Source organism: Caretta caretta, chromosome 6, assembly GCF_965140235.1.
Source record: "Caretta caretta isolate rCarCar2 chromosome 6, rCarCar1.hap1, whole genome shotgun sequence".
Lineage (NCBI taxonomy): Eukaryota > Metazoa > Chordata > Testudines > Cheloniidae > Caretta > Caretta caretta.
Window position 1 is genome coordinate 10,132,209 of NC_134211.1, and position 17,927 is coordinate 10,150,135.

At 50.3% G+C, this 17,927-nt stretch overlaps 1 pseudogene; it reads right to left on the bottom strand.

The window, feature by feature from the left end:
• Window positions 1–752: 752 nt before the first annotated feature.
• On the bottom strand, window positions 753–13,647 carry LOC142072427 (uncharacterized; annotated as a pseudogene).
• Between the last annotated feature and the right edge of the window lie 4,280 nt (window positions 13,648–17,927).

The following is a 17,927-nucleotide window of genomic DNA, read 5'->3' on the forward strand; positions in this document are numbered from 1 at the left end:
ACCTGCATCCACAAGAGGGGATTGTAGCCCTTCAACTGAACTATATTGAAACCAGTATTGTTAAAACAGCACAAAAAGTGGGGAACAGGCCTCGTGCTATAAAACAGGAGAAAGTGAAGAACCAGCACCATGTAAATAAAAGCCTCTGTTTGAAATGAAACGGAGAAGAGGGAGGGGGTTAGAGGCTGCTTTCTTCACAGCACCCTGCCCATGGGGCTAGGTGTGGAGGCAATATGAGGGGGATGGACACAGTGAGGCACATGGGGCTGCTGGGTGGTGGTGGTTACAGGAGCTAGAGGGGTGACACTGAGCCAAGTGGGGGTGCAGGGACACATGGGGACAGGATCAGAGGTGTCTGATTGAATGGGTGAGGTCAAGGTCTCCATAAGGGAGGTTCTCCAACTCTCTTAACAATTCTCCCTCCCCGCCCAAAAAAAACAAAACAAAACCAAACCCTGTTCCATACTTCTCCCAACAACTCTCAAAGTTCACTCCAGGCCCCTTCCCAGCAATTACTTCCCTCTCCCTTAGCTTCTCCATTACTCCTGGCTCCCCCAAGGCTTTGCACTGCTTCTGAGGGGTTCAGGAAATACATTTCTATATTGTAGTTTAAATGAATTATTCAAAGTTTGTGTTAATAAGTCTAGTAAGGAATCTATTTGTGAAAAATCACTTCCTGAATTTTTTTTAGTTCTTTGTATTGTTATAGACACAGTTGCTGACAGGTATTTTGAAATAAATTACCAAAATAATTGAAATTAGCATAATTATATTGTATTATTTTGACAAATAAAATATGCAGAATATTAAAATATGGTGTGCAAAATTTTGGGGTTTTTTGGCATAGAATGGGAAACTTTCTTTGTGCACCTGCCAGTCACATGGTTCATGAGGCCTCATGTTCAGTGAGGCCCTAGAACATTTTGGTTGGTTCGTCTTAAAGATTTACACTTCACCCAGGCTTTTCCCCATGACATCTGAAAGCATCAGCTTGTTTAATAGCAAAGATACACCAGGTTAGACAGACCTTTGTTACACATTAGGTACGTAGTTCATCACATTTCTACTTAAAGTAGACGGCATGAGCAATTCCTGAGTCTTCTTTCAATCACACGCACTGGCCTGTCCTGCCCCGCCCCTCAGCCCAATCCATGCTGAGACAGGCCTGCAAATCCCACCTCTACATGTTGCCCAAGAGTCACCCCCAGCTGGAACCAGGGTAGGTGTGGTGAAAAGTTCCTGGCTGGGTCCCATTTAGATGGGGAGGTGGGGTATGTGTCTTGTCTGCATCCTACCTAGATATGTGTGTGTATGGGACAGAAAGAGAGAGATTTGGCTGGATCCCAGCTAGATGAGGGGAGGGGATATCCTAGGTGGATCCCAGCTAGATGCAGGGGGTCCCTAATGGAGTAAGCTGTGACCATCTACTCTAAAATCCCCACACCTGTCTGCTCTTCCCCACACTGCTCAGCAAAGTCCTCTTTCCTGCCCCACACAGTCTCTCTGCTGGGCATCATGGGGACAGGACCACTCCCTGGTCTGCATCTGCTGGCGCTGGGTCAGGCCCACGGGTTGCCAGAAGCCCCACAGGCCCTGCCAGTGATACAAGGGTGCTGGTGTGAGTGATCTGGTGCCAGGTGAGGTTGCCCAACTGAGAAAAGCGTTTGCCACAGTCAGCACAGCTGTACGGCTGCTCCCCGGCATGAGTGCACTGGTGTATTTTTAGGTGTGAGCTGCGTGCAAAGCTTTTGCCGCAGAGAGTGCATTAGAATGGCCGCTCCCCGGTGTGCGTGCTCTGATGTTTGGTCACTGCACTGGCGCTGCTGAAGCTCTTGCCACAATTCTGACAGTGGTAGGGCTGCTCCCTGGTGTGTGCGCTGGTGGGCTCTCAGGTGTGAGCTCTGTGCAAAGCCCTTCCCGCAGTCAGCACAGCGGTGCGGCCGCTCCCCGGTGCGTGCGCGCTGGTGTCTGGTGAGCGCACTGGGACTGATGAAACTCTTGCCACAATTATCACAGCGGTGCGGCCGCTCCCCAGTGTGTGTGCACTGGTGTATTCTCAGGTGTGCAAACTGTACAAAGCTCTTGCCACAGTCGGTGCAGCGGTGCGGCCGCTCCCCGGTGTGCGTGCATTGATGTACTCTGAGGCTTGAGCTGTGCGCAAAGCTTTTGCCACAGTCAACACAGCAGCGTGGCCGCTCCCCAGTGTGTGTGCACTGGTGTGTCCTCAGGTGTGAAATCTGTGCAAAGCCCTTGCCGCACTCAACACAGTGATACGGACGCTCCCCGGTGTGCGTGCGCTTATGTATTCTCAGCTTTGAGCTCTCTGCAAAGCTCTTGCCACAGTCAGCACAGCGATACCGTTGCTCTCTGGGGTGCATGCACCGATGCTGGGTCAGTGCGAGTGGGTTGCTGAACCTCTTACCACAGTCAATGCAGCTGTGGGGGCGCCAGCCCACGGGGAGTCTCTGGTGTGCAGCCACATCTGGTCTCTGGCTGAGTCCACCCCGGGGATGGACTGCGTCCTGTGCATGGATCCCCCTGTGGGTCATGGGATCCTGCGTTCCTGCTGCGCTCTCCCCACATTCAGGTGGTGTCCTCGTTCCCCCCAGGATCCCAAGCCCTGCTGGGGAGAGCAGAGGCAATCCCGGTGTTAGCTCACGGTTAAGGCTACAGGTTTGTCAAGGAAGGAAAAATGTCACGAATGGAGCGATTTCCACATTTGTCCATGACTGGTTTTTGGATGGGTGCCTCACTCTGCAACGGCGGCTCCTGTCGGGATCAAAGACCTCGCTCTGGGAATTGACACCTGGCATGCCAGGTTACAGTGCCACTCAGCTATGCCCCTCCTTCCTGTCATTATGGTGGGGGGAGGAAGCCAAACTTTAGTGAATGGCCTTGCCACTCAGATCCACTCTAGCCCACCCCAACCCCTCTACACCAGGCAGGGGTCAGGGTTGGAGCGCTGGGGGACCTGTTGGGCGGTTGGTGCTCCTGGGCAGGGCGAGGAGGAGGAGATGTTTTATTAAAAATTATGGAGCTGTCACAGTAAGTTTAATAACCTGTGGCTTTTACTAAATTTACTGTAACTGCTCTGTAATGTCTGATATGAAATGCCATAACAAATCTGCAGCCTGACTCTGGGTGGTTCTATCCTATGTTGTTTGTGCAGCGCCTGGTGCCTATTCCCACGTGCGTCATGCACCTTGAGAGTCTTGTTTTGTGCTTGAACTATAGCCTGCCCAGGCAACAGGCAACACCTGGAACAAAGGGGCCCTGATCCAGGACTTGGGCCCCTAAGTGCTAACACAGTTGAAAATGGGTCCACGGTTTATTTTCAATCTGATTTTGGTTTTATTTCTATCAGAGGTTTTTATTTTCATAGAATCATAGAAGATTAGGGTTGGAAGAGACCTCAGGAGGTCATCTAGTCCAATGGGTCTTAAACTTCTCTTTTTGTGGACCTCTTGAAAATTCCTGAGGGTCTCGGTGCACCACTTAATGATCTTTCCAAATGTTGTTTGTGCCATTAGCTAACTATTGTAAAGCACTTTGGATAAAAGCACTGTATTAAAAAAAAACCTTAATAATAATTAACTATCTCGCTTGCATGCATATTATCTGCACACATAGCTCAGCTTTAAGATGCTAAACAAATCTCGTGTCAACTAGCAATATTCATGCTCTCATTGCAAATATTAATACAGTATTTTCTGATATTGAAAAGGAGAGTAAAAGTCATTCACTCAGGCTTACGCAATTTCTCTGAGATGTCAACTGTAATTTGATTAATATATCACACACACAGAACAGTAAAAATATATAATAAAGTGACACAAACAGCAAAACAAAAGCACAAACAAGTGACAACACTGAAAATACAAAGGGCAGTAAAATATCAAGCGGTTGGTTACGGGTATTTTAAATGAGTGTTTAGGACCCACGCTGTGCAAATGCAACAGAGCCCTGTAGAAACAGGCAAAGTTCTCCTGGTTTCACATCGTGTTGTGTGTGTCACCAGCTCAAAAACTCACAGCGTACTCGTTGAGTTTTTATAGGCTCTGGGGCACATTAACACATGGCTTGGAGTTTGCACACAGATCCCTGCCTCAAAGAGCTTGCAAATAAGGTCTTTATCATACAAAACACCAAGCAGTAACCCCACCAAACCTAGTGCTGCTTGCTACTTAAGAGTCAATCAAGGGGAGCACTGTTAGGCTTAAAGGGAACTATCTACGGACCACCTGAATGGAGCTCGCAGAGCACTGGTGGTCCATGGACCACAGTTTGAGAACCTCTGATCTAGTCCAACCCCCTATTCAAAGCAGGGCCAACCCCAACTAAATTTTACATGTGTCTTCACTTTCTTCTCTTTTATAATATGAGGCCTGTTCACCAGTTTTTGTGCCGCTTTAACTATACTGCTTTGAAACTACTTAGTAAGGAGCTACTAAAACTAAACGCAGTGAGACCGGTTTAAAGCTGCTTAGAACATCGTAGTTTATTCCTCTATGGGGAGCGAGTCCTTTTCTAAGAATTCCTTCTAAAGTCATTCACCTTGGGCCTGATGTTTCATTCTTTTGTATAAAACTAAAACTAAACTAAAATCCTCAAGAAGGTGGGCGTTTTGGAGTGGTGGGAAAGGGGTTAAGGGCATGACAAGTCACTCAGGATTTGTGTGATGTAACCTGCAAAACAGGTCTGTATTGTTTCACAACCCAATCAGTGACACTGCTGAGCTAGGAGTGAATGGCTGCCACACAGCAGGCCTCTGATCTACAGACAGTCACAGATCATGTTAAAGCTGAGGGGTGTCTAAACATTGACACTGAAGCAATGTAAATGACAAAGATTTCGTGCTACTGAGAGAGCAGGAGGAGAGGGGATGTGACAAAGGCCATTCCACCACCCTCTCCCTCACACCCAGCCCATACACTATGGTACTCCAAGTGGTGGCCCGCAGGATGATTTTGTCTGGCTCCCAAATATGTTCACTGCCCCAGCAGCAGCTGTCTGGAACGCGGGACAGTTTTAGAACATTACAGTGAAATGCTCATACCTACTATACGGAAAAACCTACAATACATCACCTTCCCATACCTACTATAGGGAAACCTACTATCAGGTGGTTGCACAACTGGTTGGAAAACCGCACTCAGAGAGTAATTGTTATGGTTCACAAATGAGCTGAAAGGGCATATGGAGTGGGATCCTGCAGGGATCTGTCCTGGGTCTGGTTCTATTCCATATCTTCAGAAATTATCTGGACAATGACACAGAGAATACACTCAAAGTTACGGAGGATACCAAACTTGGAGGGGTTGCAAGCCCTTTGGAGCACAGGATTAGAATTCAAAATGATCCTGACAAACTGGAAAAATGGTCAGAATGAAATAGGATGAAATTCAATAAGATCATACGCAAAGTACTACACTTAGGTAGGAATAGAAAATTACACAAATACAGAATGGGAAGTAACTGCCTAGGAAGGAGTACTGCAGAAAACCATCTGGGGTTATAGTGGATCACAAACTAAATATGGGTCAACAATGGAATACCTATAAGGGGAAAAAAAGCAAATGTCATTGTTGGATGTATTAGCAGGAGTGTTGCAAGCAATATGCGAGAAGTAATTATTCCACTCTACTCAGCACTGGTAAGGCCTCAACTGGAGTACTGTGTCCAGTCAAGGCATCACACTTTGTGAATAAATTGGAAATGTTCACAGGAGAGCAACAAGAATTATTACATGTCTAGAAAACATGACCTATGAGGAAAGGTTGAAAAAAATTGTGTTTGTTTAGTCTGAAGAAGAGAAGACTTGCGGGGGGGGGGGTTGCTGATAACCGTCTTCAAGTACGTAAAAGCTTGTTACAAAGAGGAGGGTGATAAATTGTTCTTTATCCACTGAAGTCAGGACAAGAAGCAAATTAAACTGCAGCAAGGGAGATTTACATTTAGAGATTAAGAATAAGTTCCTAAGTGTAAGGGAAGATGTGGAATCTCCATCATTGAAGGTTACTAACAGGTTAGACAAGGGGTGGGCAAACTACAGCCCACAGGCCAGATCCTGCCCCTTGGGGCTTTGGGTCGCCGGCACCAGGCCGCTCCAGGAAGCGGCCGGCACCACGTCCCTGCGGCCCCCGAGGCGTTGGGGGCAGAGGGTTCCCAGCGCCACTCTTGCCTGTGGGTTCCTTCCTTGAAGCTCCCATTGGCCGCAGTTCCTGAACCCCTCCTGCACTCCACACCCCAACCCCCTGCCCTGAGCCCCCTGCCTGCACCCCAACCCCCGCCGCACCCTGCACCCCTCCTGCACCCCAACCCCCTGCCCTGAGCCCCCTGCCTGCACCCCAATCCCCTGCCCCGAGCCCCCCTGCTGCACCCCTCCTGCACCCCAACCCCCTGCCCTGAGCCCCGTGCCTGCACCCCAATCCCCTGCCCCGAGCCCCCCTGCTGCACCCGTCCTGCACCCCAATCCCCTGCCCTGAGCCCCCCTGCTGCACCCCTCCTGCACCCCAACCCCCTGGCCTGAGCCCCCCTGCTGCACCCCACACCCCTCCTACACCCCAGCCCCTTGCCGAGCCCCCTCCCGCACTGTGCACTCCCCTTCCCTGAGCTCCCTCATACACCCCGCACCACTCCTCTCCCCCAACCCCTTGCCGAGCCCCTTCCTGCACCCCTTCCCACACCCCACACTCCCTCCCGCACCCCAACCCCAACCCCCTGCCCCAGCCCTATATTCATGGCCCTGCATGCAATTTCCCCACCCAGATACGGCCCTCAGGCCAAAAAGTTTGCCCACCTCTGGGTTAGACGGACACCTATTAAGGATGATCTAGAAAGATAATACTTAGTCCTGCCTCACTTCAGGGGACTGGACTAGATGATTTACCAAGGTCCCTTCTAGGCCTACAGTTTTGTGATTCATAGATATCAAGGCCAGACAAGTTCACTGTGACTCCGAACTCCATCTTGCTGCTGTGATTTTCCACAGTAAGAACAAAGAGGTTTCCTTCCTCATGGCAGAGGGTATAAAAGGCCCTGGAAACCCCTCCATTTTGTCTTCATTCCTGCTTCCAATCCTTATCTCCAGAATAATCTCTCTACAAGTGAAGTTTTGAACAAAGGACTGAATGGCCCATCCATGCATTGGATGTAATTCCATCAAGCCTGAAACAAGCCTGAACCAAGAACTTTGCAATTGTTGTATGTATTTGATTCCATTTAACCAGTTTTAACTCTCATTTATATTTCTTTTCTTTTTATGAATAAACCTTTAGATTTTAGATTGTAAAGGATTGGTAACAGTGTGATTTGTGGGTGAAATCTGAATTGTATATTGACCTGGGTGTGGGGCTTGGTCCTTTGGGATCGGGAGAACCTTTTTCTTTAACTGGGGACACTGGTTTTCATAACCATTTGTTCCTATAAGGAGTGCTACGGGTGGTGATACAAGGGAACTGGGTTATCTGAGGGAATTGCTTGTATGACTTCTGGTTAGCCACTGGGGTGAAACAGAAATCCTCTCTGTTTGGCTGATTTGATGTGCCTTAGTAGTGAAGGACCCCCAGCCTTGGGCTGTAACTGCCCTGCTTTAAGCAGTTCAACCTGAATTGATACTCTCAATTGTATCACCCAAGACCACCCCTTGTTACACTTCTACATTAAGGAGCCCTCTGCTAGCAGCTGTATAAATCAGAAGGGACTGGATTATTATGGCTCACCTGAGGAGGGGCTCTCACACCTGGAGCTTTCCCTGGAGTCCTCGGCATCCCAGAGCCAGAGCTCTGCCTCCCCGAGCTCGATCCGGTGGATTAAGTCTGGTGTGGAATCTGAATAGCCTGTTTGGGGGGAAAGAATCAGTTTTTCACTCAAGTTTTGGGGGCAGGGACACATTTATGTGTTGGTGCAGCCCAGCACAACAGGGCTCCGATCTCGGTCAGGGTGTGTCTGAGCAGCACCTGGGCACGATGAGACCCCGATCTCGGTCAGGGTTTGTTTGCACAGTACCTGCTACAGCGGGACACTGCTCTCAGTCGAGGACAGCCCAAGTGATCCCAAGCAGAAGAATAATGAAATAAACCTTCCTTAGAGGAGATTTCTTCCCATCTCCCACGAGGCAAGTTTGGTTCCTACTCTGAAGCTATGGAACCTTCTCAATTTGCTTTGCGGGTGGAGTCACGTGGCACAAGGTGGCTCCATTACGCAGACCTATCAGTTCTTTTGCTTAGGATGCAGCATTGTTCAACTGTATGGTTGTTAAATTTATGATGTTCATTCTTTCTGGAGGAGATGGGGAGCTGTTACAAGCAGTAGGTGAGTTTTCTTCCTGCCTTATTTGTCTAACTAGAAGCAGTCTTGAGGCAGAGTTGCTGCCCTCTGTGTCTGGGCTGGGATTCCTAGAAGAGGCTGTTCCTCATATGCTGTTTGCAACCACCTCTGTTGCAGGACTGAGGTACATAATGTTAGACTAAGATTAGATCCAGGCTCTGTAGCCCTGATTTCTCCTTTAACAGGAAGCGAGCCTGAAAGGGGCTGATATTTGCCACCACCTAGCAGGTGAGGCATCAAGGGAACCTGCCAGAACTTATAGCTGTGAGTAAAAGAAGGGAAATTGGTCCTTACCCAAGGAAACGAGGGCCTGGTAATTCCTCAGCATCTGGTCCCGGTACAGCTGCTTCTCGGCTGGGACAAGAGCCCCCACTCCTCCCGGCTGAAATACAGAGCCACGTCCTCAAACGCCACCCGCAGCTGCTGGCACAAGCGTTACACACTCAGCACCCTCCGCGCCAGCCCCAGCCCGGGCTCTCAGCAGGGGACGCGGGTTCTAGGGCAGCGGCTCCCGGGGAACCCCCAGCCCAGCAGCTGTGACCCAGGGAGACCCCCCCGCACAGCCCCCCGGGGACTCGGGCCCTGCTGGCCGGCGACAGGAGTCGCCCTCGGCTCCCCACGGGGCTCCGGTCCCGGCCGCTTCCTCCGCCCGGGCAGCGACTTCCCGCCCCGCGGCTGGTGCCTCCCCGGGGCCGCCTCCCGCCCGCTCCGCGCCCGGCCCCGCGCCTGCGCCGCCAGCTCCAGCAGCTGGGGGAGGCCCCAGCGCAGCGACCCTCCGGCCCAGCCCCCCGCCGGACGCCTGGGTCCCGAGTCCAGCCGCGGGGGGCGCTCGCGGCACCTGGTCCCCGGGCGGCAGGAGCCCGTAACGGGGCAGCCCGGTCCCCGCCCCTGGGCTGTGCGCGGGGCCCCGCTGTGCTGTGCGGAGCTGGGAGCCCGGACTCCTGGGTTCTCTCCCGGACTCCTGGGTTCTCTCCCGGCTCTGGGAGCGGAGGGGACTAGTGGGGCAGCGCGTGTGACAGAAGGACAATGGTCGGGCTGTGTCGTGTGTGTTGCTCGGCTGCGCGGTGTTGGTGCGTGTGTCACAGGAGATCACACCCCAGGCTGTGTGTGGTGGGTTTGTCTGAGCAGCGCTCGCTCTGTGTCTGTGCGCGATACAGGCAAGGGGCGGGACTGGAGCAGTTTGTATTGGGGGGCTGCTGAGAGCCAGTGAACCAAACCGTGACCCCTGTATGTATTGGAAACCACTTCAATTAGGGGTGCTATGACGCATAGCACCCCTAATTCTAGCCCCTGTGGTTCCAGGAGCTCTCACATGGCTGTATGTGTGTGTGTGTGTGTGTTTCAGGAGAGTTGTGCTGTGCTCTGTGTGTGTTACAGGAGCTCTCACTCAGCTGTGTAATGTGTGTGTGTTTCAGGAGCTCACACCCATGTCCCTGCCCAGCACCCTTGGGAGGGCATCTGCCCCATACAGATGTTGCATTCTGGCCTCAGTGTTCACGCCCCAGCTGGCTACCCCTGGTCCCCGCCCATTGGGCCTGACCCTGCACACCATGGATGCTACCTAGGCAGGCCACAACAAATGGTCCAAGATCAAATACATCAAGGGCTTTCCAGATGCCCAGCACAGCTGGTTCTTCCAAAAGTTCGCCCTGCTGTGTTTCATTGTGAAAGCTACAGTGGGGAAAGAAGGGATGGACTCTGGCTGGGGCTGTGTCACACACAGAGGGGATATTACTGAGCCCTGCCAGCCCCCACTGGCCTTGCTCCAGCTAGAGGGGCTGATGCAGAGACTGCTGGGGCCCCCAGCACCCCATGGACCCAGACCCAGCCAGAGGGGGCACTATAGAGCCCTGCCAGCCCAGCCTTGACCACTAGCACTGACTCTGCTGCCCCTAACCCCAGCACCCCCTAACCTCTGTTAGCCCAAGGCCAGCATCCTCCCTGGCTTCTGGGGCAGAGGATGCTGGTCTGTGGGGTGGTGTTTCCCCTTCTCATCCTTTGTCCACTGGACCTTTCTTCTGTTTCACAGCACCTCCCCTAAAGTGGCTGGGTCTCTGCTTCCCGTAAGAGGGGGCTAGCCCAGTCCCTGTGGTTCAGGCAGCCGGAGGTAACAGCTAACAGTGGCTGAAGAGGGGAAGGGCCTTGGGACTGGTGGTTTGCGATAGGGAGGGTCACCAGGGGCCTCAGGGTTCTATCCCTGACTCTGGGAGGGAAGGGGAGGCTGGTGGGTTATAGCTGTGGGGGCTGGGAGCAAGGACTGCCCTGGAGTGGGATCCCAGCTGTGTCTCCCCCTCTCTGTCCTATTTCAAAGGAGGGACCCAACCCTTATCTGAACACCAACCAGGCCAGCATCACTGAGCAGTGCTGGAGGAAGAGCATGCCCAAATAATCAACGGAGGTGGCCATCAAGGGAGGGGTAGCCGGGTTCTGCCAGCCCAACTCATGGGGCAGAGGAGCTCATGGGCTAAAGCCTTTCTGCATTCTCTGGCCAGGCCAGACCATGCAGATGGGCATTTGGAGGCTTGAATGAGGGAGTGAGGCTATGCTTGTAATTATGGTGGTGGGCTGGACTACAGGACTCGTGGTTTCTATTCCTAGTTCTGCCATTTGGTCGCTCTCTGACCTTGGGAAAATCACTTAGGTAAGTGGTTCTCAACCAGGGGTACATGTACCCCTCGGGTATGCAGAGGTCTTCCAGGGGGTACACCATCTCATCTAGAGAGTGGCCTAGTTTACAGGCTACATAAAAAGCACTTGCGAAGTCAGTACAGACTAAACTTTCATACTGACAATGACTTGTTTATACTGCTCTATTATCAACTGAACTGTAAGTACAATATTTATATTGCAATTGATTTTATAATTATATGGTAAAAATGAGGAAGTCAGCATTTTGTCAGTACTAGTGTGCTGGGACACTTGTATTTTTATGTCTGATTTTGTAAGCAAATAGTTTTTAACTGAGGTGAAACTTGGGTGTATGGAAGAGAAATCTGACTGCTGAAAGGGGTACAGTAGTTTGGAAAGGTTGAGAGCCACTGACATAGTCATAGGGAATAGACAGACTGGAACAGATCAGAGGCCTGTCCACTCCAGTCCCATTTTCAGCATCAGAGACTGCAGAGGAAGTGCAAGACCCCTACAGTAACAGATTTGGGGATAATCATCCTGTGTTACATCTCATCTTGGTCTGTAATATTTACAGTCAGCTCAGAATCTTGGAGCAGGAGGTTTAATATCCCTGCCAGAAGTTGTGTGCATTAACTATTCCAGCTCTGGAAATTCTTATGGTCCATAAAGAAAAGGAGTACTTGTGGCACCTTAGAGACTAACCAATTTATTTGAGCATAAGCTTTTGTGAACTATGCATCCGATAATTACGCATCCGATGAAGTGAGCTGTAGCTCATGAAAGCTTATGCTCAAATAAATTGGTTAGTCTCTAAGGTGCCACAAGTACTCCTTTTCTTTTTGCGAATACAGACTAACACGGCTGTTACTCTGAAACCTGTCATTATGGTCCATAGAAATATCCAGTCCCTCTTTGAATCTTGCTAAGTTCTTGCCCACTATGACATCATGTGGCAGTTAGTTCCACGGGATAATCACCTATTGTGTGTGATGTTGCACCCCATAATGCTTTATGGGAATATGCTTATGAATGTTGTGACAAAGCTCAGTCCTTGCCTCCGTGGGACCCGTGTTTCCTGGCGGATTTCGCTAGCCTCAGAGGCTCACTGTGACCCTCCATGGTAACCCTTCTCTCTCTAGAGACAAGGGTCACAATCTACTGAGCCATTTTCATCATAAGCCAGCAAGGGAGGTGAGGAGAAGTTATCCTTCCTTGCACAGTCTCTGTTGTCTCCCAGTCTGTGATTAATCAGGGGGCAAAGGTGGGGGGGGGGGAGCCCGGGCCCACCCTCTACTCCAAGCTCCAGTCCAGGGACCCTAATAGTATCAGCTATGGTAGCTGACCTTTTAGAAACATGACATGTACAATTCCCTGGGCTACTTCCCCCACAGCAGCCCTCACTTCCTCAAGCTCTACTTCACCCTTACCTCAGGGCCTCCTTCCTTGTGCCTGATATGGTGTGTACTACTCAGTCTCTCCAACAGCACAACTTCCTCCCACAGCTCCTGACATGCACACCCACCTGAATGGCTGGGAGGCTTTTAACTAGTTTCAGCCAGCCCCGATTGGCTTCAGGTGTCCCAATCAACCTAGCATTCTCCCTGCCTTCTGGAAAGTTCTTAATTGGCCCCAGGTGTCTTAGTTGATGCAGCTGCCATTTCACTTATCCTGGTACCAGGGATTTGTTTAGCTTGGAGCTAGTATATCTATCTCCCACTACTTTTCTATAGCCATCTGGCCTTGCCCCGTCACATATCCCCCCCCGTTCAACACCATAGAGTTGGGCAACTTGGGACGCCAGGCAGTATGCTTGTGACAGACCATCAGCGTTGCCATGGTGGCATCCAGCCCTGTGCCATATGCGGAACTGGAATGGTTGGAGGGATAAGAACCACCTGGTGACTCTTACATTCTTTTCCTTATTCCGCTGCATCCACTGGAGGGGTGCATGGTCTGTCACAGGAGTAAATCACCGGCCTAAGAGGTAATAACGCAGTATCTCCATAGCCCATTTGACAGCAAGGCATTCTTTCTTGACTACTGCATATTTCTGTTCCCTTGGGAGAAGCTTTCTGCTTAGGTAGAGGATCGGGTGTTCCTCTTCTCCCACCATTTGCAACAGAACTGCCCCCAACCCCACCTCGGAAGCGTCTGTTTGTAAAATAAATTCCCTGTTAAAGTCCGGGGCTATGAGTATGGGGTCATTACAGAGGGCCGTCCGAAGGTCTGTGAATGCCCCCTCTGCTGCGTTGGTCCACTTTACCATGTCAGAGGAATCTGCCAGTACCCTTTTGTCAGATCCAGTGTAGTCAAGAACCGGGCACTACCCAGTCGGTCACCCAGTTCGTCGACGCGCGGAATGGGGTGTGCGTCAAACTGGGATGTTTCATGCGGTCAGCGAAAGTCATTGCCGAATCTCATGGTACCGTCAGGTTTAGGCACTAGAACAATGGGACTGGACCACCGACCGTAAGACTCTTCAATAACCCCAAATTCTAACATTTTCTTTACTTCGGCCCTGATTTCTTCTCTTTCGGCTGCAGGGATTCGGTAGGGTCTCACTGTTACTTTGGCTCCGGGGATCGTGCGGATACGGTGATAGGTTTCAGTCGTCCGCCCTGGTTTTGTAGAGAACACATCTCGGTTGCGATTAATCATGTTGGCTGCCTCGATCTTTTGGATCAGCATTAAGTCGGATGATATCCTCACTTGCATCCGATGAAGTGAGCTGTAGCTCACGAAAGCTCATGCTCAAATAAATTGGTTAGTCTCTCAGGTGCCACAAGTACTCCTTTTCTTTTTGCGAATACAGACTAACATGGCTGTTACTCTGAAACCTGTCACTTGCTTGTGTAAGTTATCGTCCTGGGGAAGGGTCACCTGCATGACTAAGCATGCCTCTTGATCGTGCCAAGATTTTAGAAGATTGATGTGGTAAATTTGCTCTGATTTCCGGCAGCCTGGCTGCTGCACCTTATAGTTCACCTCTCCCACGGCTTTGATTACTTCATAGGGTCCCTGCCACTGGGCCAAGTTTACTTTCTGCTGTGGGCACCAGTACCATCACCCGATCCCCTGGGTGGAACCGTCGAAGCTTCGCTTGGTGGTTATAATGGGTTCGTTGGGTCTCCTGTGCTCTCTCCATACAATGGGCATAACTCAGGCTATCCGATCTCTCATCTGCAGTACATGCTCAACTATGTTCCTTCCGGGATTTGGCTCCTCTTCCCAGGCTTCTCTGGCTATATCCAATATACCCCGAGGGTGGTGCCCATATAGCAGTTTGAATGGAGAGAAACACGTGGAGGCTTGCGGAACCTCCCGGATGGCGAACATGAGGTAAGGCAATAGGGTATCCCAATCTTTCCCATCCTCGCTCACCACTTTCCTGATCATGGCCTTGAGGATCCTATTGAACCTTTCCACAAGGCCATCTGTTTGCGGGTGGTATACAGAGGTCCGTAGGGCTTGTACATGGAGAAATGAACAGAGAGCTTTCTTCAACTTGGACACAAAGTTGACTTGATCAGTCAGTATCTCCTTGGGTAGCCCAACCCGGGCAAAGATCTGTACTAGCTCCTTAGCTATGGTCTTGGAAGCTGTGTCGCATAGGGGAACAACTTCCGGATACCGGGTTGCATAGTCTAGTTGAAATCTGCACCTAGATCTGATCTTCCTCGTGTTTCTGTTGGGTGGCGCAGCCTGGTCACTCTGCTGGGCAAAACTGGCATGGACCAATCAGGAAATGACCTGTGGTCATGGCAAAATCTTGCAACATCAAACCAGGATAGGAGTTGTCTCCACTCTCATTGTCCAATGAGGCAATGAGGCTATCACAATCCAGAGTGTAATCCAGGCCAGTGCAGGGCACTGTCAGTTCCACTCCATAGCTGTCTGCAGAAATGTCCATCTGGAAGTTAGAATAGAGTCTCTCTGGAAAGTCTCTTCCCACACCTGGATGGCCCTGCCCTTGGGTAGTAGTTCATCACAGAGTCATGTACAATGATTTCACTCATTTGTGTGGTCCGTGGCTGTGGTTGCTAGGTGTCCCATTTTCAACTGCAAAGTCCAGTCAAAAGGGGACCTGTACAGTGTCTTGTCAGATGTACTGACCATACACCAAAAGTATGATTACCGCGGGAGGGGGTGGGGGTAGGTGGAAAAAGGTCAGCAACCTGCACCAGCACCTGCACAGCCGGGGAGGCCTCCTACCTGCAACTCGTGGGCAGACAGTCTCTGTGTCAGGAGCTGCAGCTCCCCTCCCCAAAGGAGAGGGAGCCCAGGTGGGGGAGGTGGAGAGGACTGAGCGATGAGAAATGCAGTGGGGGGAGGAGGGGAGCAAGTGGGGGGCTATGGGAAGAGATGGAGAAGGGGCAGGGCATCAAGGGAAGAGGCGGAGCAGGGGCAGGATTCCAATGCTCCTGCTGTAGTGTCCTGTTTTCAGAAATTAGAAAGTTGGTTGGCAACCCTAGCTGTCGCCAACAGGGGAGAACAGTTAATGGAAGAACTCTAACAGCTCTATGCACCTCTGTACCAGCATTTGATTATTTCCTACACTTCAATGATAATATCAGTACTGACGCTTCCCATGCGATACTCCTGGAGGAATTCCGTGCTACTGCGCAAGCGCAGAATTCATGTGACCCACCTTTCTTTCCATTGCAGAATAATGTATTATGATGGGGAAGCCCTGTAATTGCCCCTTTTGCCCACAAGGGGCTGCTGTGATACCAGAACAGAGAGCTGCTCTCTTACGGCTGGAGCAGCCAGTCACAGGGAGGGAGGGGGTTAGGGGCTGCTTTCTTCATAGCACCCTGCCCGTGGGGCCAGGTCTGGAGGCAATGGATGGGGGAGGATGGACAGAATGGGGCACCCAGGGTTGCCGGTGGGGTCACAGGAGCTAGTGGGGTGACACTGAGCCAGAGGCTGAATGCAGGGGGGGGTGCAGGGCACATGGGGATGGGGTGTGTGTGCAGGGAGACACGGGGACAGGGCAGATGCAGAGCAGGGTAAGGCTGGCTCCCAGAGTCAAGGATTGGAGTGGCCTAGCAGATCACCAGTCCAGATAACACCAAAGGGGAACATCACATTTGGGACATGCCCTTGGATGGGAGGTGTGGTTGAACCCGATGTAACAGGTGACACCTTAGAAAACATGTTTGAGAAATATGGACAGTTGTACAACCCTAATGCCAGTAAAAGGCAGACAGCCAGAGTGTGGCTGTTGTGGCAGGCTGTAAAACAGGTAATTGCATGTAAGGGGGAGATTTGTGCGGAGTTCCAGACATTACAAGAGAATTTTAAAACTTGCCAGAAAAATTTGGAGAGGGAAGTGAGGCAGGCACAGATAATGCAAACTCAGTTAGAAGAAATGGAAAAACAAAATAGGGAATAAAAAAAGAAAATGGTGGATCGGGAAGAAAAGAAATTAAAAAATCAAGCAGTAGGGATGAAACAATTAATTCAAAAACTGACTAAGGAAACAGAAATTGCAAGAGTTTCTCATAGTTGGTACAAGAAAACTATAGCAGCATTATAAAAGCAAGTAAAAATACGGGAGCTGCAGGTTGCAGCTGTTTGTCAAAAAGGGAGAGATTTGGATTTGGATTCCAATGATATCTGGTACAGAGGATTCGGAGGATGCATGTGGGGGTCAAGAGAAAAGGGAACTTGATCGGCCTCGAGGGGGGCTTTATACTAAATTGAGAAAAAAAATAAAAAACTGTTCAGAAAAGCCGAAGTCAGGAAAGTCCATAGCAGGAATAGAACATAGATCAACTGTCAAAGATGCAGCCAGAGAGGTACCCTCAGAACAAACAGAAATAATTCCTGCAAGTTCATCAACTTACAGTTGATGACAAAGTCATTATGCCCAGTAAATATAAAAAATCTAGCTACATGGCTAGTACAGTGGGCTGAGTTAGGAGGAACGGAAAATTTAAGTATGAATAAATGTTACAGGTTGATCAGGAAAGCTACCACTGGAGAGATGAGACAGGCCATAGATCGAGTGAAAAATGCTTTGGAGAGGCAGCCAGAAGCACACCGGCTGGTACTGCGATTTATTATGCTGTTAAGAAAAAAAACAGGTCAAAGACCCATGAAGGTTTATCCAGTGCAAATTACATGAAGCCTGGGGATTCGCCCAGGAATTAGTTGTTAAGAAGAATAACATTGGGGTTATTCGCAAAAAGAAAAGGAGTACTTGTGGCACTTTAGAGACTAACCAATTTATTTGAGCATGAGCTGTAGCTCACGAAAGCTCATGCTCAAATAAATTGGTTAGTCTCTAAAGTGCCACAAGTACTCCTTTTCTTTTTGCGAATACAGACTAACACGGCTGTTCCTCTGAAACCTGTCATTGGGGTTATTGGCTGGAGAAATACAACTAGTGACAAACCCCAGGGCCAAAGGCGCTGACTTCCCCGCTGCCCAGTGGGTGCTTGAGCCCCTCGGCCCCTGGCCTGCCTCTTCCCACCCCTGCACTGCCCTTGTCCCACCCCAATTCCACCCCTTCCCCGAAGTCCCTGCCCCACCCCACCTTTTCCCACCCCAGTGGGGACTCGGTGCATTGTGGGGGGGAGAAGGAGGCAAAGAGGGGGGAGCTTGGCTGCAGGTGGGTGTGGAGAACCAGCTAATTTATCCCTGTGGGTGCTCCAGCCTGCTGCTGGCCTAGGTGAACAGAACCCCAGGCCGGCAACGGGCTGAGTGGGCCAGCGGCGTAAGATCAGAATTTTAATTCAATTTTAAATGAAGCTTCTTAAACATTTTGAAAACCTTGTTTACTTTACATCCGACAATAGTTTAGTTATATAATATATAGACTTATAGAGAGAGACCTTCTAAGAAACATTAAAATGTATTACTGGCACGCGAAACCTTAAATTGAAGTGAATCAATGAAGACTTGGCACACCATTGCTGAAAGGTTGCCGACCCCTGACATAACTGAAGTATGCTTTATGCTAA